Source organism: Staurois parvus, unplaced genomic scaffold (assembly GCF_062004578.1).
Source record: "Staurois parvus isolate SC_StPar_1 unplaced genomic scaffold, SC_StPar_1.0 ptg001013l, whole genome shotgun sequence".
Lineage (NCBI taxonomy): Eukaryota > Metazoa > Chordata > Amphibia > Anura > Ranidae > Staurois > Staurois parvus.
The window spans coordinates 81,058-108,768 of NW_028318809.1; the positions used below are offsets into that span (position 1 = coordinate 81,058).

General features: G+C 48.3%; 1 long non-coding RNA gene and 1 pseudogene across 1 annotated transcript in view; one reads left to right on the forward strand and one right to left on the reverse strand.

The window, feature by feature from the left end:
- LOC149441205 (uncharacterized) overlaps nucleotides 1–27,711 on the forward strand; it is a 61,990-nt gene that overhangs the window by 10,695 nt on the left and 23,584 nt on the right. Inside the window, exon 2 of the long non-coding RNA XR_016307424.1 lies at nucleotides 4,259–4,320. This is a non-coding gene — a long non-coding RNA (uncharacterized LOC149441205). The remainder of the gene's footprint in view (nucleotides 1–4,258; nucleotides 4,321–27,711) is intronic.
- LOC149441206 (U2 spliceosomal RNA) lies at nucleotides 16,585–16,700 on the reverse strand (annotated as a pseudogene).

The following is a 27,711-nucleotide window of genomic DNA, read 5'->3' on the forward strand; positions in this document are numbered from 1 at the left end:
TATTTGTAATAATAGTAATATTAATACTAATATTAGTAATAATAATAATATTAATACCAATAATAATCTAAATGCTGTAAAATAATAATAATAATAATATTTGTATTTGTAATAATAATAATAGTAATATTAATACCAATAATAATCTAAATGCTGTAAAATAATAATAATAATATTTGTATTTGTAATAATAATAGTAATAATAATACCAATAAAAATCTAAATGCTGTAAAATAATAATAATAATATTTGTAATAATAGTAATAATACTAATATTAATACCAATAATAATCTAAATGCTGAAAATTATTATTAATAATAATAATAATAATAATATTTGTATTTGTAATAATAATAATAATAGTAATAATAATACCAATAAAAATCTAAATGCTGTAAAATAATAATAATAATAATAATAATATTTGTAATAATAGTAATATTAATACTAATATTATTAATAATAATAATATTAATACCAATAATAATCTAAATGCTGTAAAATAATAATAATAATAATATTTGTATTTGTAATAATAATAATAATACCAATAAAAATCTAAATGCTGTAAAATAATAATAATAATAATATTTGTAATAATAGTATTAATAATACTAATATTAATACCAATAATAATCTAAATGCTGAAAATTATTATTAATAATAATAATAATAATATTTGTATTTGTAATAATAATAGTAATAATAATACCAATAAAAATCTAAATGCTGTAAAATAATAATAATAATAATATTAGTAATAATAGTAATATTAATACTAATATTAGTAATAATAATAATATTAATAACAATTATAATCTAAATGCTGTAAAATAATAATAATAATATTTGTATTTGTAATAATAATAATAATAATAATACCAATAAAAATCTAAATGCTGTAAAATAATAATAATAATAATATTTGTAATAATAGTAATAATAATACTAATATTAATACCAATAATAATCTAAATGCTGAAAATTATTAATATAATAATAATAATAATAATAATATTTGTATTTGTAATAATAATAGTAATAATAATACCAATAAAAATCTAAATGCTGTAAAATAATAATAATAATAATATTTGTAATAATAGTAATAATACTAATATTAATACCAATAATAATCTAAATGCTGAAAATTAATAATAATAATAATAATAATATTTGTATTTGTAATAATAATAATAGTAATAATAATACCAATAAAAATCTAAATGCTGTAAAATAATAATAATAATATTTGTAATAATAGTAATATTAATACTAATATTAGTAATAATAATAATATTAATACCAATAATAATCTAAATGCTGTAAAATAATAATAATAATAATAATATTTGTATTTGTAATAATAATAATAGTAATAATAATACCAATAAAAATCTAAATGCTGTAAAATAATAATATTTGTAATAATAGTAATATTAATACTAATAGTAATAAAAATAATAATATTAATACCAATAATAATCAAAATGCCGTAAAATAATAATAATAATAACAGTTGTAATAATAATAATACTAATATTAGTAATAATATCAATACCAATAATTTAAATGCTTTAAAATAATACTAATATTTGTAATAGTAATAATAATAATAACAATAAAAACAATAGTAATAATACTAATATTAGTAGTAATAATAATAATAATAATACCAATAAAAATCTAAATGCTGTAGAATAATAATAATAAAATTCATAATAATAATAATAAAGATAGTAATAAAAAATAATAATAATAATACAACCAAAGTGAGGAAAGTGAGGCCACGACGTCAAATACCTTCGCAGCACTGATGTTTTGGTCTCACTTTCCACACATTTTTCCAATTTTTTTATTTTTTTTTTTAGATACTTGATTGCGCTTTCCTAGTTCTGTATTGTGCGGTTGTTATGTTATTATTTATGTAGTTTATATCGCTGGACAAATACTTCTACATTTTGTGTCATATTTCTAATAATGTATTTGATACAATAATTAATTTATAATTGACTTGACGTAATAATGATGTCATTGTTTATGATTTTATAACAATTTCCCCGCGATTGGTGTCAGTGCGGCGCGTTGGTTCATCAGCTGCTTCTGGTATTCTGTATTTCAGTGGACGAGGGAAGTGCGGGAAATGTATTTATTGGTCCTGTGTGACGCTGTACCTCCTGTATACAGCTCCCCCAGTTCAACCCCTCCCCCCCTCCCCCCAATCCAACCCCCCCCCCCCCCCACTTCTCAGGGCAATCAACCGACTTTTTCCTTTTCTTTTCTAACCTTCCTTAGCAACATGAAAAGGGGAAGTTGGTTGGTGGCTAGGAGGAAGCTCAGACAGTTTGCCTTTCATACATTTCCCACACTGAGAGTGTTGTTGCTGCAAGAACATCTGATATACAGTATACCCGGGGCCCCAAGCTTTCTAAACAAAGGGTAATTTTAGGGGCCTCCAGATTTAAGGGGGGCACTGTGTCCAGTGGAAGCAGATATAACCATGGGCTTGGTGGTTAGTAGGAGATGGAATAGCGCCCCATCATTGGTGTCAGTGGGAGGAATAGTGCCCCATCATTGGTGTCAGTGGGAGGAATAGTGCCCCATCATTGGTATCAGTGGGAGGAATAGTGCCCCATCATTGGTATCAGTGGGAGGAATAGTGCCCCATCATTGGTGTCAGTGGGAGGAATAGCGCCCCATCATTGGTGTCAGTGGGAGGAATAGTGCCCCATCATTGGTATCAGTGGGAGGAATAGTGCCCCATCATTGGTATCAGTGGGAGGAATAGTGCCCCATCATTGGTGTCAGTGGGAGGAATAGTGCCCCATCATTGGTGTCAGTGGGAGGAATAGTGCCCCATCATTGGTGTCAGTGGGAGGAATAGTGCTCCATCATTGGTGTCAGTGGGAGGAACAGTGCCCCATCATTGGTGCCAGTGGGAGGAATAGTGTCCCATCATTGGTGTCAGTGGGAGGAATAGTGTCGTGTCAGTGGTGGGAATAGTGCCCCATCATTGGTGTCAGTGGGAGGAATAGTGTCGTGTCAGTGGTGGGAATAGTGCCCCATCATTGGTGTCAGTGGGAGGAATAGTGCCCCATCATTGGTGTCAGTGGGAGGAATAGTGTCCCATCATTGGTGTCAGTGGGAGGAATAGTGCCCCATCATTAGTGTCAGTGGGGGGAATAGTGCCCCATCATTGGTGTCAGTGGGAGGAATAGTGCCCCATCATTGGTGTCAGTGGGAGGAATAGTGCCCCATCATTGGTGTCAGTGGGAGGAATAGTGCCCCATCATTGGTGTCAGTGGGAGGAATAGTGCCCCATCATTGGTGTCAGTGGGAGGAATAGTGCCCCATCATTGGTGTCAGTGGGGGGAATAGTGCCCCATCATTGGTGTCAGTGGGGGGAATAGTGCCCCATCATTGGTGTCAGTGGGAGGAATAGTTCCCCATCATTGGTGTCAGTGGGAGGAATAGTGCCCCATTGTTGGTGTCAGTGGGAGGAATAGTGCCCCATCATTGGTGTCAGTGGGAGGAATAGTGCCCCATCATTGGTGTCAGTGGGAGGAATAGTGCCCCATCATTGGTGTCAGTGGGAGGAATAGTGCCCCATCATTGGTGTCAGTGGGAGGAATAGTGCCCCATCATTGGTGTCAGTGGGAGGAATAGTGCCCCATCATTGGTGTCAGTGGGAGGAATAGTGCCCCATTGTTAGTGTCAGTGCCCGATTGTTGGTATTAGAGGTGTCAGTGAGAGGAATGGGGCCCCATCATTGGTGTCAGTGGGAGGAATGGGGCCCCATCATTGGTGTCAGTGGGAGGAATGGGGCCCCAAGGGTTGGATAAAGATCAGCAAAGGGCCTCAGTTGGGAGAGTACTGCAGTATACGAGTCGGTGGGGGAATTGGCTGCTCACATTGTAAGAGACGTTCCCGTGGCTCAGTGAATGTTGCGACAACAATCGGCGATGGATCCTTAATTACAATCGAGGGAAAAAAAACCCAAAAACAATTGCTTGCACCTGATTGGACGAGGAACGTTGGTGGAGCTCCGCCTTATTCACTAAGCTATTGGAAAATTCCCTGCAAAGTGAAACAGCCAATCGCCTTCCATAAATCGTCCCCCCGGCTCCGCTTCCGTCATTGCTAGTGATGTATGGGGGATGCATGCTGAACAGCGACTGAGCTCTTCCCGGTGTTCTTGTCCTGGCGGGTCGGTCAGATCTCTCTCATCGTTCATGACGATCTCTTTTCCTTTTCTAGTTTCCTGGAGAATCTTCATTCAGATGAGAGGCGGCTGGCGGACGGATCCTCGCTCTGTTCAGGTAGAGGAGACGTCCAATCATTTATCGTCCAATCATTTCCCATCCAATCATATGTCATCCAATCATTTCCCATCCAATCATATGTCATCCAATCATTTCTCATCCAATCATTTCTCATCCAATCATTTCTCATCCAATCATTTCTCATCCAATCATTTCGCATCCAATCATATCTCATCCAATCATATCTCATCCAATCATTTCTGTGTATCTCTTCATTAGTATCTGCTTCTACTCACTGCCCCTGACAGACTGATTTCAGATTGCACAATGATTGGGCGGACCCACCATATCATGTGAGCAGTATTAGGGTGACCCCCCCCCCCCCAAAACATGTGAGCAGTATTAGGATGACCCCCCCATATCATGTGAGCAGTATTGGGAGGACCCCCCCATATTATGTGAGCAGTATTGGGAGGACCCCCATATCATGTGAGCAGTATTGGGATGACCCCCATATTATGTGAGCAGTATTGGGGTGACCCCCCCCATATTATGTGAGCAGTATTGAGGCGACCCCCCATATCATGTGAGCAGTATTGGGATGACCCCCATATTATGTGAGCAGTATTGGGGTGACCCCCCCCCCATATTATGTGAGCAGTATTGAGGCAACCTCCCCATATCATGTGAGCAGTATCGGGGTGACCCTCCATATTATGTGAGCAGTATTGGGGTGACCCCCCCCCATATTATGTGAGCAGTATTGAGGCGACCCCCCATATCATGTGAGTAGTATCGGGGTGACCCTCCATATTATGTGAGCAGTATTGGGGTGACCCCCCCCATATTATGTGAGCAGTATTGAGGAAACCCCCCCATATCATGTGAGCAGTATCGGGGTGACCCTCCATATTATGTGAGCAGTATTGGGGTGACCCCCCCCATATTATGTGAGCAGTATTGAGGCAACCCCCCCATATCATGTGAGCAGTATCGGGGTGACCCTCCATATTATGTGAGCAGTATTGGGGTGACCCCCCCATATTATGTGAGCAGTATTGAGGCGACCCCCCATATCATGTGAGCAGTATCGGGGTGACCCTTCATATTATGTGAGCAGTATTGGGGTGACCCCCCCATATTATGTGAGCAGTATTGAGGCGACCCCCCCATATCATGTGAGCAGCATTGGGATGACCCCCTATATCATGTGAGCAGTATCAGGGTGACCCCCCCAATATTATGTGCGCAGTATTGAGGCGCCCCCCCATATCATGTAAGCAGTATCGGGGTGACCCCCCCATATTATGTGAGCAGTATTGGGGTGACCCCCCCATATTATGTGAGCAGTATCGGGGTGACCCCCCCATATTATGTGAGCAGTATCGGGGTGACCCCCCCATATCATGTGAGCAGTATCGGGGTGACCCCCCCATATCATGTAAGCAGTATCGGGGTGACCCCCTATATTATGTGAGCAGTATTGAGGCGACCCCCCATATCATGTGAGCAGTATTGGGATGACCCCCATATCATGTGATCAGTATTGGGGCAACCCCCCCCCATATCATATGAGCAGTATTGGGGTGACCCCCCCCCCCCATATCATGTGAGCAGTATTGGGGTGACCCCCCCCCTTTGCCTTCTTCTAGGTAGACTTGCACCCAGTGCCGGAACTCGGCAGGTAGGTTGTTCTCTCGGAGGACTAAGCCCAGATCTTCTGTGGACATCGGCCGCCTCCAATCCTTCTGTCTCTTCAAGTCATCCCAGACAGGCTCCATGATGGGGAGATCGGGGCTCTGTGGGGGCCAAACCATCCCTTCCAGGACTCCTTGTTCTTCTGTACCCCGAAGATAGTTCATAATGACATTGGCTGTATGTTTGGGGGGGTTGCTGCAGAATAAATTTGGGGCCTATCACACGCCTCCCTGATGGTATGATATGATGGAGAAGTATCTCCTTGTATCTCTCAGCATTGAGGACACCAATGATCCCGGACAAATCTCAATGGGCAGAAACGCAGCCCCAACCTTGCATGGAACCTCCACCATGCTTCACAGTTGGCTGCAGACACTCATTATTGAACGGCCCTTCCCCCAACAAACTGCCTCCCGCTACAGCCAAATATTTCACATTTTGACTCTTCAGTCCAGACCACCTGCTGCCATGTTTCCGCCCCCCCTGGTTCCGTTGTTGTCATGAATAGTCCAGTGGCTTAGCCTAGTTTCCACATCTGAGGTTCTTCCATGAAGACCACTTCTGGTCAGATGTCTCCGGACAGTAGGTGGGTGACCCGGGTCCCTCTGGTTTCTGCCAGTTCTGATGGCACTGCTGGACAACTTCTGATGCCAAAGGGGAGTAAGCATGATGTGTCTACTGCATCTACGGTCCTCAACATTACCCAACCACTGCGTCTACGGTCCTCAACGTTACCCAGCCACTGCATCTATGGTCCTCAACGTTACCCAGCCACTGCGTCTACGGTCCTCAACGTTACCCAACCACTGCGTCTACGGTCCTCAACATTACTTAACCACTGCATCTATGGTCCTCAACGTTACCCAGCCACTGCATCTACGGTCCTCAACGTTACCCAGCCACTGCATCTACGGTCCTCAACATTACCCAACCACTGCATCTACGGTCCTCAACATTACCCAATCACTGCGTCTACGGTCCTCAACGTTACCCAGCCACTGCATCTATGGTCCTCAACGTTACCCAGCCACTGCGTCTACGGTCCTCAACATTACCCAGCCACTGCGTCTACGGTCCTCAACATTACCCAGCCACTGCATCTATGGTCCTCAACGTTACCCAGCCACTGCGTCTATGGTCCTCAACATTACCCAGCCACTGCATCTATGGTCCTCAACGTTACCCAGCCACTGCATCTATGGTGCTCAACATTACCCAGCCACTGCATCTATGGTCCTCAACGTTACCCAACCACTGTATCTACGGTCCTGTGAGTTAACCGACCACTGCATCTACGGTCCTCAACATTACTCGCCCACTGCGTCTATGGTCCTCTGAGTTAACCGACCACTGCCTCCAGGAGGCGTGTGATTGGCCCCACAATATTTCTGCAGCAGGACGACCACCGCAAACATCCATTCAAAGCCATTAAGAACTATCTTCAGGGTACAGAAGAACAAGGGGCCCTGGAAGTGATGGTTTGGCCCCCACAGAGCCCCGATCTCCCCATCATGTAGTCTGTCTGGGATGAGATGAAGACACAGAAGATCTGGGCTTAGTCCTACGAGATGTACATCGAACAACCTACCTGCCGAGATCCTTCACTGGGTGCAAGTCTACCTAGAAGGCGGGGGGGGGGTCACCCCAATACTGCTCACATGATATGGGGGGTCTCCCCAAACTGCTCACATGATATGGGGGTCTCCCTAGTACTGCTCACATGATATGCGGGGGTTCACCCCAATACTTCTCACATGATATGGGGGGTTCACCCCAATACTGCTCACATGACATGAGGGGGTTCACCCCAATACTGCTCACATGATATGGGGGGTTCACCCCAATACTGCTCACATGACATGAGGGGGTTCACCCCAATACTGCTCACATGATATGGGGGGGTTCACCCCAATACTTCTCACATGATATGGGGGGTTCACCCCAATACTGCTCACATGACATGAGGGGGTTCACCCCAATACTTCTCACATGATATGGGGGGTTCACCCCAATACTGCTCACATGATATGGGGGGTCTCCCCAATACTGCTCACATAATATGGGGGGGTTCACCCCAATACTGCTCACATGATATGGGGGGTCTCTCCAATACTGCTCACATGATATGGGGGTTCACCCCAATACTGCTCACATGATATGGGGGGGTCACCCCAAATATTGATTGGATTTCTCTTCATTTACTTTCCATTTTGTTCATTGATGACAAATGACCGATGAACCCTTCGATTTCAGGTTCTTCACACCTGCCTAAAACGTTTGCACAGCTCTGTAGGTAGGTGAACACCAAAAGATGGCAGCGAGTGATACTGAAATCGTTCCGCCGATCAAAGCGAAACAAGACGGGCAGTTTTTTGGTCACGTGACTAAAAACCACTGGCACCAGTCAGCTGACGACTCTCCAGCTTTTGCCTGGCGAGGAATGGAATTTACTGATTGCTGATTGCAGGCGGCGCGGAGAGATGAACTAAAAACAAATTCTCCAAACAGCTTGGTTATCCCATCGCCTGCGCCGTCTGTGCGCCGCCCCCCCTGCCCTGTGCATTCTAAATATATTCGTCCGTTTCTGGACGGGCAGCTGCGTTCGTCATGTTGACTCTGAACGATCCACTGACTCCTCTGATTAGCCGCAAAAAAAAAAAAAAAAAAAAGGAAAACGGGATTTAATTAATAAGCTAGGTCAGCCGTTAACAGGCAAGGTAAACCCACAGCTGTCTGTTGACGTGCGTCCGCCGCCTTTTCCTATCGCAGCGCCTTTCTCTGTCTCGCAGGCAAACGCCGGACGCCGGCTGCGGAGCGATGGGGGCGGGCGCTTATTTATTTTTAACCCACCTTGGCTCTGTTCACCATTCTGGGATGTAAGAAATGACGTTCGTGGTGGGGGAGGGGAAGTAGGGGGCTCATTTGATGACAATAAGGGTTCATTTAGACTTGCGATTGGGGAGAGTGTAAAAAAAAAAACACGTGGCTGAGCCACGTTTTTATCACCCATCGACTGCCCACACTTGAGCCACGATGGTAGCGGGCAGGAGTGTTCACATGCCGCCGCCATGATGCTCCGCTTTGCGCCCGCGGCAAAGATTATCCAACATATTATGCTCAGCGCGGACTCACCGCCTGACAAACAGCTATGAACAGCGCTCTGCATGTGGATCACTTTTCTGGGGATCGGTGGTTTATACAAAGATCTAGGCTTGGGGGCTCATTCACACCAGGGAGCTGCGTTGGAAGTGACTCCCCATAGCACCCGTATCGCAGCGCACTGTATCATGCAGTAAGGCAGTGCCATGTGATGCGCCGTGCTGCGACACGAGAAATACCGCGTCCGATTTTATGTATAATAGGAAACATTCTACTGTGTTCCCAGCTCTGCCCTCTCCGTGTGCAGGGGGACTGGTCTGGTCTCCGCCCCCTCCTGTAGTTTTCTGTAGTGGGTGGAGCCTGCCAGGCCCCTCCCACAGCTCTGCCCTCTCCCTCTCCATGTGCAGGGGGACTGGTCTTGTCTCCGCCCCCTCCTGTAGTGGGTGGAGCCTGCCAGGCCCCTCCCACAGCTCTGGTCTCTCTCCTTGTGCAGGGGGACTGGTCTGGTCTCCACCCCCTCCTGTAGTTTTCTGTAGTGGGTGGAGCCTGCCAGACCCCTCCCACAGCTCTGCCCTCTCCCTCTCCGTGTGCAGGGGGACTGGTCTGGTCTCCGCCCCCTCCTGTAGTTTTCTGTAGTGGGTGGAGCCTGATGGGCCCCTCCCACAGCTCTGCCCTTTCTCTTTGTGCAGGGTGACTGGTCTTGTCTCCATCCCCTCCTGTAGTTTTCTGTAGTGGGTGGAGCGTGCTAGACCCCTCCCACTGCTCTGCCCTCTTTTTCTCCTTGTGCAGGGGGACTGGTCTGATCGCCCCCTCCTGTAGTTCTCTGCAGTGGGTGGAGCCTTCTGGGCCCCGCCCACAGTTCTACTCTCTCCATGCGCAGGGTGACTGGTCTTGTCTCCGCCCCCTCCTGTAGTTTTCTGTAGTGGGTGGAGCCTGCCAGGCCCCTCCCACAGCTCTGGTCTCTCTCCTTGTGCAGGGGGACTGGTCTGGTCTCCACCCCCTCCTGTAGTTTTCTGTAGTGGGTGGAGCCTGCCAGACCCCTCCCACAGCTCTGCCCTCTCCCTCTCCGTGTGCAGGGGGACTGGTCTGGTCTCCGCCCCCTCCTGTAGTTTTCTGTAGTGGGTGGAGCCTGATGGGCCCCTCCCACAGCTCTGCCCTTTCTCCTTGTGCAGGGTGACTGGTCTTGTCTCCATCCCCTCCTGTAGTTTTCTGTAGTGGGTGGAGCGTGCTAGACCCCTCCCACTGCTCTGCCCTCTTTTTCTCCTTGTGCAGGGGGACTGGTCTGATCGCCCCCTCCTGTAGTTCTCTGCAGTGGGTGGAGCCTTCTGGGCCCCGCCCACAGTTCTACTCTCTCCATGCGCAGGGTGACTGGTCTTGTCTCCGCCCCTCCCTGTATTTTCTGTAAGGGGTGGAGTCTGCTGGGCCCTCCACAGCTCTGCTCTGTGCACAGGCTATGTACAGCCCAGTCACTGCTACTTTTAGAAGGTAATATCTGGGTTTGCAGAGGCATTTAGTGCTCACAAAGTGGCTATCGAGGAATATATATTCAAATGAAAGTTTCTGTCCCGGAGTTCAGCTTTAAAACAAGAAAGAACATTTAGTGTGAGTGTAATGAGAAGTATGAATGGGCCATGTGAGGGGTAGAGGCTGCATACCCCACAAGGTCCGGCCATCCAATGAGAACGGGGGATTCCTTTTATCAGGGTCGGCCATACATACTATCGTCTCCGTAAGATCTGGACGTCAGCTGAACGACTTCTGTACTGTGAAGATAACAGGACGGCTGGAGGAAGTCTTCATAGAATCTGAACATATCCATTCCTTGCCTCACACAGACGACTGATTTACTAAAGGAGTCGAAAATCTTCACTCAATAAATCGCGTGACTATTCACTTCAATCATCCAATCAGGTTAAAGGCAAATTCCTGCTCCCTCGGAATAGCCAATCATCATCAGATGAAAGAAATAATCAGGAATTGTCCTTCCGCTGGGCTGGATGATTGAAGTGATCAGTCGTGCGATTTACTAACACCGTTACTAAATCATCCCCGATGTGCCGCTACGTGGCCACTGGCCACCATTAAGGATCAGCTCGGGCTGCCTCCGAAGTTGGGCTCAGATTGAACCCAGAAGAAAGTTGTCACTCCTTCCCACCCCGCCCAATCATCTGCAACCAGGACATTCCCAGCCCCGCAGACAAAGGGGTGGAAAGGTCTGTGACATAGATGTATAACGTGGCCACATGGCCATATTAGGTCAATGTCATTGGCCACATATCCATCGTACAGTAGATCAATCTCATTGGCCACATATCCATCGTACAGTAGATCAATGTCATTGGCCACATATCCATCGTACAGTAGATCAATGTCACTGGCCACATATCCATCGTACAGTAGATCAATGTCACTGGCCACAGATCCATCCTACAGTAGATCAATGTCACTGGCCACATATCCATCGTACAGTAGATCAATGTCATTGGCCACATATCCATCGTACAGTAGATCAATGTCATTGGCCACATATCCATCGTACAGTAGATCAATGTCATTGGCCACATATCCATCGTACAGTAGATCAATGTCACTGGCCACATATCCATCGTACAGTAGATCAATGTCACTGGCCACATATCCATCGTACAGTAGATCAATGTCATTGGCCACATATCCATCGTACAGTAGATCAATGTCATTGGCCACATATCCATCGTACAGTAGATCAATATCATTGGCCACATATCCATCGTACAGTAGATCAATGTCACTGGCCACATATCCATCGTACAGTAGATCAATGTCACTGGCCACATATCCATCGTACAGTAGATCAATGTCACTGGCCACATATCCATCGTACAGTAGGTCAATATCATTGGCCACATATCCATCGTACAGTAGATCAATGTCACTGGCCACATATCCATCGTACAGTAGATCAATGTCATTGGCCACATATCCATCGTACAGTAGATCAATGTCATTGGCCACATATCGATCGTACAGTAGATCAATATCATTGGCCACATATCCATTGTACAGTAGATCAATATCATTGGCCACATATCCATCGTACAGTAGATCAATGTCATTGGCCACATATCCATCGTACAGTAGATCAATGTCATTGGCCACATATCCATCGTACAGTAGATCAATATCATTGGCCACATATCCATCGTACAGTAGATCAATATCATTGGCCACATATCCATCGTACAGTAGATCAATGTCACTGGCCACATATCCATCGTACAGTAGATTAATGTCACTGGCCACATGGCCATTTTACGTCAATGTTTTTGCCCACATGGCTATATTAGGTCAATGTCATTGACCACATATTCATCGCACAGTAGATCAATGTCATTGGCCACATGGCTATAAAAGGTCAATGTCATTGGCCACATGGCTATAAAAGGTCAATGTCATTGGCCACATGGCTATAAAAGGTGAATGTCTTTGGCCACATGGCTATATTTGGTCAATATCATTGGCCACATGGCTATATTAAGTCAATGTCAGCAGCCATATGGCTATATTTGGTCAATGTCATTGGCCACATATCCATCGTACAGTAGAATAAGGTCATTGGCCACATGGCCATATTAGGTCAATGTCCTTAGCCACATGGCCATATTAGGTCAATGTCATTGGCCACATATCTATTGTACAATAGATCAATGTCATTGGCCACTTGGCCATATTAGGTCAATATCATTGGCCACATGGCTATATTAAGTCAATGTCAGCAGCCATATGGCTATATATGGTCAATGTCATTGGCCACATATCTATCGTACAGTAGAATAAGGTCATTGGCCACATGGCCGTATTAGGTCAATGTCCTTAGCCACATGGCTATATTAAGTCAATGTCAGTAGCCATATGGCTATATTTGGTCAATGTCATTGGCCACATATCCATCGTACAGTAGAATAAGGTCATTGGCCACATGGCCATATTAGGTCAATTTCCTTAGCCACATGGCCATATTAGGTCAATGTCATTGGCCACATATCTATTGTACAATAGATCAATGTCATTGGCCACTTGGCCATATTAGGTCACTATCATTGTCCGCATGGCTATATTAGGTCAATATCATTGGCCACATATCCATCATACAGTAGATCAATGTCATTGGCCACTTGGCTATATTAGGTCACTATCATTGGCCCCATGGTCATAGTAGGTCAGCATCAGTGGCCACATGGTCATAGTAGGTCAGCATCAGTGGCCACGTGGCCATATTAGATCAATGATGTCACAAGGATGCCTGTTACTTTGTGTATCTGCATGGTGGGGACTGCCCAAACCACAGTTGATTGGAGGCAGAGGGGAGGAGCGACAGATTCCTTCGGTCCAAACCTGAGCTCGCCCTTAGTCCCGGAGTCTCGGTGTAGTAGATTTTAGTACTCTTGCTACCCTGTGTGCCCTGTAATCCCAAACAAGTGTCCGTGGGAATTGAATCTGTAAGTGCAGAAACCGCTGGGTCCCACAACGAACAGTCACACGGCCTAGGCATTTGGTCATGTGATCTTTGCTGAAAGGGGTGATCATGACTTCACCTTCATAGGAGAGCTCATGTCTGGATGGTGTTGGGTGCATTGTAGATATCTTGTATCTGCTTTTTGTGTCATTTAGGATGTGGGGTGTGCAGGGTAGTCAGAGCTCTTCTTTTCCTTGGCAAAGTGTCTTTCACACTCTTTGGAGGTTTGGGTAGACATGGATGGACACCAGGGGGGGACTGACAACTCATGGGGCCCCCTACTGACCTCGGGCCCTCGGACAGTGCCTGAGTTCCCAAATGGTCAGTCCGCCCCTGATGGACACATACACACAACGTCCACCAGCCACAAGGCCAGGAGGTAGAAGCTGCTCACTGCTGATCCAGTCCTCTGCTGAGTTCCTCTGGGGCGGTGCAGTCATTGTACCCACATTTGTATGTCCTCTGTGAACAGTCGTTGTGCATGGCTTACATAAACCGACCCCCCGTGGTATCGATATGTGTGACCCCCACATTCCCTGCAAAGGTGATATATTGTTAAAGTGTATCCAAACCAGGGGCGGACTGACCATTCCAGCACTCAGGCACTGCCCGAGGGCCCAGGGTCAGTAGGGGGCCCCATGAAATGCCCCTGGTAACTTTTATAGGCTTTTTTGGGTGTGCTTTGAGTGTGGGCAAGGACACAGGGGCCCCATGATCCCCTATTGCCTGGGGGCCCCATGCATTTTCAGTCCGGCCCTGATCCAAAAGGTGTACCCATGTTATTTACTCTCTTGTCACCCTTTGCTGAGCACTGCTCAGAGCAGCTGCATGTTGTCCAACCCAGCAGTGCTCATGAAAGGGTGACACCGCCAAGTCTAAAATGAGAAAGCGTTGTCACCTCCTGCAGCAGGGGAACCTCACACACCGAGGTGACTATGACGCAACGGGCCAGCGCAGTGTGCGTTCAAAACAGCTGCATGTAATCCAGCCTAGCAGTGCTCTGGAAAGGGTGACAACGCCGAGGCTAAAATGAGAAAGCGTTGTCACCCTTTCCTGAGCACTGTTCAAAACAGCTGCATGTAGTCCAACTCAGCAGTGCTCATGAAAGGGTGACACCGCCAAGGCTAAAATGAGAAAGCGTTGTCACCCTTTCCTGAGCACTGCTAGGCTGGATTATATGCAGCAGTTTTGAATGCACACTGCGCTGGCCCGTTGCGTCATAGTCACCGCGGTGTGTGAGGTTCCCCTGCTGCAGGAGCGTGCACACTTCCACCGGAAGTTCAATGAATGAGTCTTCAGCAGGGGCCAGCAACCTCAGGACTCCAGCTGTGCTGAAACTACAAATCCCATCACTCCTCTGCGTCTGGGAGTCATGCCTGTGGCTGGTAGTATCCTGCATTGCCTCATGGGACTTGTAGTTCCACAGCAGCTGTGTGTGCCAAAGGTGCATACTACCCCTGGCCTATAGGATGTGCACATGGAGAGAAAACCTGTGCAAGGCCATGGAGACAAGTGAGGCAATCTCGCTTTACTTCCCGAGCTCCGCAGGACAAGGTCTGCTTTTGTTTCTTTTGTGAGGGTTTAGTTCTGCTTCAACAAGCCAAAGAAACACTCGACATTTCCTGGCCGGGTTTTATTGAACTTGTTTGCAAAAAGAAAACGTTGTGTTCAGAGTGGAGGAATAGAATGGAGACGTTCAGACAGACGCTGATTGCAGATCCAGGGAATCTGTTTATTAATGGGAGATGGCAGCTGGGAATAAGTCAGTACACTGGATCGGAAATTGTGAACGGAGAAGTCGGTGTGTCAGTCGGTCCACATCGTACATTGTATGATCTCCCCCCACCTGGGACTAGTGTTTGGTGAGCAGTGCGATGAAATGGCAGACGTGGTCAGAATAGCACCAGTGGCACAGCTCCCGACACAGGACGATGTCTTTTGGTACACTGACTTATGAAGGTCGGTGCTCCCTGTGACTGTGCGTGCAGCCTTGTGCTGCCATCTGTTGGTGTTTTACAGAACTAGTCTCAAAACTTTTTGTTACCCCCTCATATACTGTAAGTCTGATCTTAGTGAGCATAGGCTGCATGCACCTCAAAAATCCCTCTTAGATAACGAAGGATCTTGGGTTGGGGAGACGCCGCACGTTAAACACAGAATTTACTCTTTTTTTTTTTTTTAAGTCCGCAAACGTGCAAACTACAACGAAAAACCCGTAAGTGATCACAAAAAATGTGCAAGTGCGAACACCACACGAAAAAGTGCACTTAGGGGTGTGTTTGTCCTACCCCCGAAAGGGTTGGACCGTTCGCCTGATCCCCCGGGGCACGAAGCTCCTGACAGGGACAAGGTTCCCATTTGGTCCTCCTGGCCAAAAGGCCTGGTGGACCACCGTTCCTTATGCCCAGCCGAAGCCGGACATCCAGTACTAGGCCAGGGGGTTCTCCCGAAGAGAAAACCCCCTAGGGATCAGGGGAGGAAGGAACCGTAGGGCCACACATCCTCCCCCTAGACTTCAGGTAAGGCCCGAGGACCCACACCCTCCATCCGTGAAAAACACACACATAAGTAAAGTAAAAAGTGACAAAACGTGGGAGTGCATAATAAATAAGATAAAAGATAAAGTAAAGAAAAAAATAAAAAAATGGTTCCGTGCCGAATTGTGCACAGACCAGGCCCTGAGGCCCGTAGCAAAAATTGCCCTGGACTTAGCCAAAAGGCCTGGTCCTTAGGGCGCTGTGCAAAAAGAGGTGAAAAACAGTGGCCATGTGTCATCTTCACACCGTGGGGTCCCACACCCAAGTGTTACTAGTGACACCCCTGAGAGCGTCTTCCCCAGGGGGCACTGAGTTTGCGGACTTTTTGCGTCCCCAGCCCCTGGCCAGACCAAGGTAGATCCGTCCAAATCAGGAGGTACTGGGTCTTTCCAGTCTTCCCAGAGGAATTACTCCCGGGGCCCCAGCTTAACTCGTGGCGCTCCCCGGTTTCTGTCCCTCCGGTACTAGCCTTCCGGACCCCCATCATTCCAGTGAGGGTACTATACAAAAACCATCCCCGCAAAGCTAGAATGGCCGGGAGCACCCCCACTGGACACTGATAAGAACAGATACTACACTTGATCTTAGCCAAAAGGCCGAGAAGCGATCTGCCGAAACAATTCAGTTGGTAGTTCTGTCATTTTGAAATTTAGTTGACACTTTGATAGCACTTCCTGCAGAGGTGACACCCAGTGAGGTCAGGTCTCCGGGTCTCCTCTATCGATCAGTGGCGGTGAGTTCGCTAGGCGTGTTCTCAGCCGGTTTGTAACCTTCACTCCTCATTGGAGGGAATCTGACATACGGATTTGTAACGTCTCATTTTTTCTCCCATTAACTACATAAAATGAGAAGAATCCGGAGTAATCTATGTTGGGAGGTTCTGATGAAAGCAGCAAATTGAAGGTATACAAATAAGATAGAAGAAGCCTCCTGCGCTTAAATGGAGTCCTGCCCCCAAAAGCTGCTGACACTAACCTTATACCCAATAAGTAAATAAATCAATAAAAATAAACAGTGTAGCGCTATCAAACTAGAACAAATGAATAAGTGATTAAAATACATAAAGTAAATACATAAAGAAGCGTCCCCTTAGTATACACATCGGGGAAGGAATACAAAATGAAATCAATCAATCAATAGTGTCATGCGTGAATTCCCTCTCACAGGGAATATTCAGTGCACAGGGGGAAATGTGCAGCCCTAATTCAATAAAGTGAAAAAAACACAATAGTGCACATCAACTGTGAAAAAAATAAGTTCCAAGATTTAAAAAAAAAACGATGCTTAAAGCGGTCCTCCCACTTCACTCTTCATGCAAATATCGTGCTGTGTACGTGATCCACACGTGACAATCCTGCAATATCCGAAATGCATTTCGGATATTGCAGGATTGTCGCGTGTGGATCACGTACACAGCTCCTCCCCTTCAGTCTTGCATAGGTGTACCGGCTCCTCCCCTTCAGTCTTGCCCAGGTGTGCCAGCTCCTCCCCTTCAGTCTTGCATAGGTGTACCGGCTCCTCCCCTTCAGTCTTGCACAGGTGTACCGGCTCCTCCCCTTCAGTCTTGCACAGGTGTACCGGCTCCTCCCCTTCAGTCTTGCACAGGTGTATCGGCTCCTCCCCTTCAGTCTTGCACAGGTGTATCGGCTCCTCCCCTTCAGTCTTGCACAGGTGTATCGGCTCCTCCCCTTCAGTCTTGCATAGGTGTACCAGCTCCTCCCCTTCAGTCTTGCATAGGTTTACTGGCCCCTCCCCTTCAGTCTTGCACAGGTGTACCTGCTCCTCCCCTCCAGTCTTGCACAGGTGTACGGCTCCTCCCCTTCAGTCTTGCACAGGTGTAGCGGCTCCTCCCCTTCAGTCTTGCACAGGTGTAGCGGCTCCTCCCCTCCAGTCTTGCACAGGTGTAGCGGCTCCTCTTCTGGACTGAAATGTCTTCCTCTCATTTCACCGCACACTGGAAGCTTCTCACAATGTGCATTAGAAGCTGTAGCAAGTCAGGTAGAGCTCCTCCTCATTTCCTGGCTGTAGAACATCCAGCATCATCTAGCTCTTTCCCCCTCCAGCCCCTCTGTCCCTGACCCCACCCCCTTCATTCATTGGATTTCGGTTCATGCAATCCTGTAGGTTTAGCATCACTTGTGGGTGTTACCTAAGCAGGTTTGATATTTGCATAACTCCTCCCAAGAGCCAGCCCACTGCTTGCATTGGGTACAGAACTCAGATAATTGTTCGTCAGAGCATTCGATGATGTCATCGCTGTCAGATCATGTCTGTTTCTTCAGAAATCATTGAAAGATGAATGCAAAGGAAACATCATGTAGATGTATAAGTATTGTGTATATAGAAGTATATAGATATGACCTGTATACTGTGGGGGTTGATTTACTGAAGGCGAATAGACTGTGCACTTTGAAAGTGCAGTTTCTCCAGACCGTAGTAAATGAGGTGGAGCTCATCCAATCACATGCAAGAAAAATTAGCAAAAAAAACACAACAGCATTTTTGCTTGCACATGATTGGAGGATGGAAGTCAGCAGAGCTTCCCCCTATTTACTAAGCCCTGAAGCAGCTGCAAAGTGCACGGTCTATTTGCCTTTAGTAAACCAACCCCTGTATGTTCACCAGCCGATGGGATTGTATTAGATAGACAGCCTGTGAGCTGCTCAGAGTCCTCCATCCCTGGTTCCCCCTCTCTCTGCTCCTCATCCTTCTCTAACTACAACTCCCAGCATCCCCAGCATCTTAGGGGGGTGGGGGGGGTGTCCAGATGGAGCCGAAGTTTGGAGTTGCGAGTGGTGGTTGCAGCACAGGGCACTTTAGAAGAGGTCTGGTGGGCGCAGTCCCTCAAGGTGAGGCTTTCTTCAGAAACTCTGAAAATGGGAACAGCTCAGATATGACCAGTGGGGGGCGCTATGTGTTGGGGGGGTGCACATTGAGGATTAGTGGGGGGGATATAGAGTGTAAGTCACATGGGGAGCAGGGGGTACAGAGTGTGAGAAAGGCAGGGTGCAGTCAATGCAGAGGGTACACCCCGGACCAGGGGCGGACTGACAACTCATGGGGCCCCCCGGGCAATAGGGGATCATGGGGCTCCTGTGTCCTTGCCCAAACTCAAAAAAGCCTATGAAAAAGGTACCAGGGGCATCTCATGGGGCCCCCTACTGACCCTGGGCCCTTGGGCTGTGCCTGAGTTTCCAAATGGTCAGTCCGCCCCTGCATGGGAGTACAGGAAGGGCAAAGTAGGCTCACCAGAGAGAATGAAGGTCCACTTTAACCTGAATAGAGTCCTACAGAATCCATCCCTAGGACCCGTTCCCTGCATCCTTGGACCTGTACTGAGGAGCGCCTGGTACAAAAAGGTCATTTCACTTAAAGATCTTTTTGAAACATTTAATGGCCGACGTGTTTCAGGGGAAAGGCTCGCCCTTCTTCAGGGCTTCAGTAGTTCTCGTTATTAGGAATGGTGATGGAATGTATAGGGGACCTGTGAGAAGGATTGATGAAGATCATGTAGAATCGCAGACTTCATCTCATCAAAGAGGTGCCAGCTGTGATCTGATTGGCTGCTGTGGCCAAGATGTGAATTATAAGGCCGATGTGTATTGCCAGTTTTCCGGACACCAAGGCAATATTTTCGGCGGCAATATTTTCGGCACACGTGTGTTATGTTCAGCTTGGCCTTCGTAAGGTGTCATCAACGAGCCCCCCGAGCCATCCTTCGGGAAGGAAAGTTTTCTAGGAAGCGTAGACTCGATTCGATGTAGGAAGGGGATTCTTCCCTTTTCATGCGCTTGGGGTGATTGGAGCCGTATTAGTGCATTTGCGACAGGAACAATGGAGTACTGCTCAGACTTGAAGAAGGAACATTCCCCGAAAGCTTGTCCTCAAAATTGATGTTAGTGCAAATAAAAAAAGTATCACGGACAGGACTCCATTGTTTCTGTCCCTTTTCATGGAAAGTTATAAATGTAACACTTCTCGTTTTTTTTATTTGTTTCATTGTAATGAGCTGTACAGGATTTTGATTTGTTCTGCTTTTTATATTCCTTTGTTAAAGTGCGGATTTAGGCTGCTTTCACATGGCAGAACTTCTAAGATGCACCAAATGCTTTTTAAAAAACGCACAGAACGTGTGAAATGCATTGCTTTACAGCGCATAGCAGTGAATAGCTGGTTGTTGAGGACGGCGCGGCGTGCCGGCTAGTCATTGGTTGTTAAGGACGCTGGCGGGTGGTTGTTATGGAGTCAGAACCCATCGGCATCCTTAGCAACCAGCAATAATGCCTCCCCCTACCTCCATAGGGGCCAGCATGTTCCTGCACCTCTTCTGCAGGAGCAATGCTACCACGGGAGAGGGAGGAGACACAGTAGGAAAGCCAGTGGCATCAGCTCCCAGAATGCAAGGGGAGGAGAGGGGGGCCTGCTGGACTAACTGGTGCACAAGGCACAATGGTGAACCTCATGTGTATTTGGGGGGGGGAGTGCAGGGGGGCATTGTGTATATATCCGCTGATTATTAAGGAAGCCGACACGTGCCGGCTCCTTAACAATAAGCTATTCACTGGTTGTTAAGGACACTGGCGGGTGCCCACTCTGTAACAACCAGCATTACTTTGCCATGTGACCCCAAAACAGGTCTGAACAGGTGGTAGTCAGTAGCTGAGGGGACAGACAGCAGGTAAGGTAGCAGTCATAGTCAGAACAGGAGGTCAAACCAGGAATCAGCAGAGACCAGTCATAGTCAGGATCTAGCCAAGATAAAACTGGGAAGCAGCAGAGACCAGCCATGGTCAGGAACTAGCCCAGGTCAGTCTGGGACTCAGCAGAGACCAGCCATGGTCAGGAACTAGCCCAGGTCAGTCTGGGACTCAGCAGAGACAAGCTGTGGTCAAGAACCAGCCAAGGTCAATCTGGGAATCAGCAGAGACAAGCTGTGGTCAAGAACCAGCCAAGGTCAATCTGGGAATCAGCAGAGACAAGCCATGGTCAGGAACTAGCCCAGGTCAATCTGGGAATCAGCAGAGACAAGCCATGGTCAGGAACTAGCCCAGGTCAATCTGGGAATCAGCAGAGACAAGCCATGGTCAGGAACTAGCCAAGGTCAATCTGGGACTCAGCAGAGACAAGCTGTGATCAGGAACTAGCCGAGGCCAAACCATCAGTCAGCAGAGATGAGCCATGGTCAGGATCTAGCCAAGGTCAATCTGGGACTCAGCAGAGACAAGCTATGGTGAGGAACTAGTCGAGGCCAAACCAGGAATCAGCAGACAAGCCGTGGTCAGAAACTAAGCAAGGTCAACCTGAGAATCAGCAGAGACAAGTCATGGTCAGGAATTAGCCAAGGTCAAATGAATCAGCAGAGACAAGGGCAGGACAGGTCAGCAATGGCAAAACAGGTTCTGGGTTCAAGTCGCAGAGCATCATCTGAAGATCATCCAACAACTTTCTGGTTCAGCTCTGTTCCTTAATTAGGCCATCTGGTGCCAAGACTGGGATTAGGTGTGTACCTATCTGCCCATACGTCCATGCTGTGCGCCTGCATGTATTAGGGGATCGGTTGCAGTAATTGGCCCCCCACGCCGTGCCCATCACCCTCCCTGCCCACATCCGATTCACCCAGCTACCTGGGTCACCCCTGCTAGCCTGGGACTGGTGGTACCCCCTTATGCATGGCCCTGCTCCATCATTGGTGTCAATTGGTGGAAGAATGCCCCATGGTCCAGATAAAGGCAATCAAAGGGCCACAATTTGGTTCTATGGGTTCTCAGGTGGGTAATGTACTGATAGGATGAGAGGAGATCAAAGGCCTATTAGAGAACTGAATGGAAGGGGTGCCCGGTGTGGTGTGTCTGAGGATATGTCAGAGTGATGAACCTCAAAAAGCTTCATTTCACCAAAAACGCATTTCCTGGCTAAAGCTCAGCGCTTCCTCGGTTTACGGTGATACATAAATGTTTGACATTTCTCGGTTTATTCTTCCACCCGAGTGTGTCTGTGTGACATGGATACACTCGGGTGGAAGAGTAAACCCAGAAATGTCAAACATTTATGCAACACCATAAACAGTGGAAGTGCTGAGCTTTAGCCAGGAAACACGTCTTTTGTTGAAATGAAGCTTTTCTGAGGTTCATCAGACTTGATGACTTTGACCCGTCCTTAGACCCACCACTCCAGGCATCACCAACGGGCTTTTCTCCTCTCTTCCTACCAGTACATTACTCACCTATTGTAGTGGTGAGTTATGGCCACGAAAGGCGCCTTTTGGTGAAATAAAGCTGCTGGAGGTTCTTCAAACCTAATGATTCCAGCCCATCTTTAGACACAGCACTCCGGGCCCCTCTGCCATTCGGTTCACCGATGGGCGTTTCTCCTCCTCTCATCCTACTAGTTCAATACCTATTTATTGCAGTGGTGAGTTATAGCCACGAAACGTGTCTTTAGGTGAAACAAAGCTGTAACGGAACCGGACCCCGACTGCACTCGGGTATTTCCGTTAGACTCCCGCTTCCCTGTCCGAACACAGATCCCCGGACACCACCGCTGACCATACAAGACGAAACAGCACCAGACTTGTATTAACACAGGAAATGGATTGCTTTATTTTAACACAGACACAAGATATATACACAGGGCGGGGCAAAACATTTAGTAACAAGACACACAGCAGACTCCTCCCACCGAGCCAATACACATAAACACATACATCCCATAATAGTCTGCTGGCAAGCAAGACACAATAGAACAATGGGACCACGTGGCATTAAACAATGAACAACCCCCACACCCCACCTATACATGTCTACTCAATAGCAGGACATTTCACTCTGTACCCCTAACAGGCACAGGGTGACTTACACATAATAGGGATATGGGGAGCTGAGACAGGGGTCTCCCCACCTCTCCAAAGGGGGCTGTGTTCCATGGGCCCCCCACCCAAAGTCACTCCCGTCACAAAAGCTATTTGGTGTTCATTAAACATAATGATTCTGGCCCATCTTTAGAACTATGGCCGGGACAAGTAGTGGGAAGGAGTGTGCAATGATCTACTGTAGGGATGGGGGGGGTTTCCTTTTGTTACAAGGCTGACAGGAGTAGTGACAACGGCACCACTACTCCTGTCAGCCCAGTGCTGGGAGCAGCAAGGAGAAGAGGAGAGAGCCGGGACGTGGTGCAGGCTGTGTTCTCACCCCCCCCCCCTTTCTGCCAGTGCAGTGCTCCTGTATTACAAAGCAGGCGGAGGTGATCAGAGACACACAGGAGCTGCACTGACAGGAAGGAGGTGGGGGAGAGAGCACAGCCTGCACCACTGAGCGCAGAAGTGTCCAGGAGAGAGCTGGGAGTGGAGATCCTTCAACTTAAGCATGTGCCCAGTGTTAAAACTGAGCTGCACAGTGATTATGGCAAGCAGGTGACTGCTGGGTGGAGGATGCCATAAACTTGCACATCATGAATGGGGGGGAGGGGGGGCAGTTTGGCATCTTTGCCCTGGGCTCTGGATGACTTTGTCCCGGCACCATTTAAAACACCCCACAATGGGCACCTCTGCCTATTGGTTCACCGACGGGCTTTTCCCCTCCTCTCAACCTGCCACACGCGGCATGCATTTTGACCCCCGGTTCACATCTATGCGGGTGGTGCCATTCCACACGAAAATCCGTGCACCTGCACCACCCGCACAGAGAATTGCGGACCCACGGGCGGGTGCCATTAGTTCTAATGGCACGCCGCCCGCAATGGGAAACGGAACCGTACTGGGGACCTCGGCTGTGTTTTCCAAACTAGTGCAGGGACTTCTTTCCCTGCGTGCCTGCGCAAAACGCAGCCCGCATGGCCACATAGGTGTGAACCTAGGGTTAAACTTGCCACTTCGGCACCACGTCTGCTCGTAGGTGGGCGGCCAGGCAAGAGGTTTTGGAAAAATACGGATCAACTGCCTAATTTTACCAACCCCCCCTTACTGGATGCGATTGGGAAAGGAACCTAAAATTTCAGTAAAGTTTTTCCATATCAGTATATTTGCAGGAAAATCTATTTCACTGAAATCCTTCCCTCTTTCATACTCTCTATGCTGTGCGTCAGGCAAGATGGCGGCACACAATGGAACGGTAACCAGGTCTCCGCGGACAGGCCGGAGAAGAGTTCTTGTTCACTTGTTGTTCATTGTGAGTTGTACAGATGTGGAATATCTTCCATTTGGCGGCAGTTCCTGTTCACGGTGGAGGAAGGCGTATTACGAGTTGATGTATCCATGCCTACGGAAGGAGGTGACATTTATTGCACAAGGCGCTGCGCACTTTTATTGGCTGCGGTCTCAGAGAGCGCCGAGTTTGATAGAGTGTTGATTTGTCCCAGAATGCCGCGTTCAGCCGCGTGGAGATACAATCACATATCGCTCTGATCAAACACAATTGCGATTTTCTCATTTCCTGCGCTGGGCGGTGATGGCGGCCGTCTCCCTTGAACGCCGCGCTCAGGAATGTTGCGTCCCGCCGATTGTTGGTGACATTACAATAAAAGTGCTTTTCACGATTGTTCCAGCCTTTATAACACACAGTGGTCACTTTGCGCCATTATGTGGAGGGGGGGGGTGACTGACCGCCATGAGGACAATGACTCTAGACTGGAGGGACTTTTTTCAAGCAGGCAGGTCATAGACGGGTCGAAATCTGAAAGTTCTGTCGAGCAAAAAACTAAGTCAGCGGATACGGTTCTGCCATCAATTGTTTCATTTTTAAAAATAAAAATCCGTCGTGTTGGACTGGGCACTTGTGATGGCGGCACGAAAATCACATGTCGCCAGGTCCTTTCTTTCTCAGAGAATAGGTGCAGGAACTGCCCTTTTACACTGTCCTTTGGTTCCACCCCCTACTTACTTCCAAGCACCGTTCCTTGGTACCACCCCCTACCCAACTCCAAGCACCGTTCCTTGGTACCACCCCCTACCCACCTCCAAGCACCATTCCTTGGTTCCACCCCCTACCCAACTCCGAGCACCATTCCTTGGTTCCACCCCCTACCCACCTCCGAGCACCATTCCTTGGTTCCACCCCCTACCCAACTCCAAGCACCGTTCCTTGGTACCACCCCCTACCCAACTCCAAGCACCGTTCCTTGGTACCACCCCCTACCCACCTCCAAGCACCATTCCTTGGTTCCACCCCCTACCCAACTCCGAGCACCATTCCTTGGTTCCACCCCCTACCCACCTCCGAGCACCATTCCTTGGTACCACCCCCTACCCAACTCCAAGCACCGTTCCTTGGTACCACCCCCTACCCAACTCCAAGCACCATTCCTTGGTTCCACTCCTACCCACCTCTGAGTACCACTCTTTGGTTCCACCCTCTACCCACCTCCGAGCACCATTCCTTGGTTCCACTCCTACCCACCTCTGAGTACCACTCTTTGGTTCCACCCTCTACCCACCTCCGAGCACCATTCCTTGGTTCCACCCTCTACCCAACTCTGAGCACCATTCCTTGGTTCCACTCCCTACCCACCTCCGAGTACCGTTCCTTGGTTCCATCCCCTACCCACCTCCGAGCACCATTCCTTGGTACCACCCCCTACCCAACTCCGAGCACCATTCCTTGGTTCCACTCCCTACCCACCTCCGAGTACCGCTCTTTGGTTCCACCCTCTACCCACCTCCGAGTACCGTTCCTTGGTTCCACCCCATACCTACCTCTGAGCATCGTTCCTTGGTTCCACCCCATACCTACCTCTGAGCATCGTTCCTTGGTTCCACCCCATACCCACCTCCAAGCACCATTCCTTGGTTGCACCCCCTACCCACCTCCAAACACCATTCCTTGGTTCCACCCTCTACCCACCTCCAAGCTCCGCTCTTTGATTCCACCCCCTACCCACCTCCGTGCACCATTCCTTGATTCCACCCCCTACCCACCTCCGAGCACCGTTCCTTGGTTCCACCCCCTACCCACCTCCAAGCACCGCTCTTTGATTCCACCCCCTACCCACCTCCGTGCACCGTTCCTTGATTCCACCCCCTACCCACCTCCGTGCACCACTCCTTGATTCCACCCCCTACCCACCTCCAAGCACCATTCTTTGGTCCTACCCCCTACCCACCTCCAAGCACCATTCTTTGGTCCCACCCCCTACCCAGCTGTCAGTGCCACCCTTTAGAGAATACAGAAACAATACAGTTTGCATGGAATTTGTTATTAATGACAAAAAAAAGCAGTAAAATCGATCCTCTGCGACCAGCAACAATAGACCCCCCCAGCAACTAAATACCCTCCCAGCAACAACAGACCCCAGGAAGCAACAACAGATCTGCCCGCAGCTAGCATCAGTAGGCGCTCCAGCAACAAAAGACCCCTCTCCTAACAGTAGATTACTCCCAGCAACAACTGACCCCGCCAGCAATAGATCCCCACCAGCAACAATATACCTCCCCAACATCAAAAGACCCCCCTCAAAAAATTGACCCCCTCCAGCGACAATAGATCTCCCAGCAGGCAGCATCAATGGACCCTGTAGTACACCCCAGCACCCCTTGTCATTACATACATTAAGTGCTGGAGGTGCTGGAACTGCTTTCCCGCTGCCGAAAACCCCCGTGTGACGCAGCTGGCAAACTAATGATGAAAAAACGAACGATTCAAATTTCTCATTCAGTTTTCGCGTCGTCTATTTCCGGCTTTACTATGTATCTATGTAACTATTTTCTTAACCACTTCCAGTCCCCCCCCCCCCGGACACTTTCCCCCCCTTCCAGTCCGGACACTTTCCCCCCCCTTCCAGTCCGGACACTTTCCCCCCCCTTCCAGTCCGGACGCTTTCACCCCCTTCCAGTCCGGACACTTTCCCCCCTTCCAGTCCGGACACTTTCCCCCCCTTCCAGTCCGGACACTTTCACCCCCCCTTCCAGTCCGGACACTTTCCCCCCCTTCCAGTCCGGACACTCTCCCCCCCTTCCAGTCCGGACACTTTCACCCCCCCTTCCAGTCCGGACACTTTCACCCCCCCTTCCAGTCCGGACACTTTCCCCCCCTTCCAGTCCGGACACTTTCCCCCCCTTCCAGTCCGGACACTTTCCCCCCCTTCCAGTCCGGACACTTTCACCTCCTTCCGGTCCGGACACTTTCCCCCCCTTCCAGTCCGGACACTTTCCCCCCCTCCCAGTCTGGACACTTTCACCTCCTTCCAGTCCGGACACTTCCCCCCCCTTCCAGTCCGGACACTTCCCCCCCCTTCCAGTCCGGACACTCTCCCCCCCTTCCAGTCCGGACACTTTCACCCCCCCTTCCAGTCCGGACACTTTCCCCCCCTTCCAGTCCGGACACTTCCCCCCCCTTCCAGTCCGGACACTTCCCCCCCCTTCCAGTCCAGACACTTTCCCCCCCTTCCAGTCCGGACACTTTCCCCCCCTTCCAGTCCGGACACTTTCCCCCCCCTTCCAGTCCGGACACTCCCCCCCCCCCCCCCCCCCCCCAGGCCAATTTTCAGCTTTCATCGCTATCACACTCTGAATGACAATTGCGCGGTCATGCAACACTGTACCCATATGAATTTTTTAGCATTTTTTTGAGACAGATAAAGCTTTATTTTGGTGGTATTTATTCACCGCTGGGAGTTTTAATTTTTTTGCTA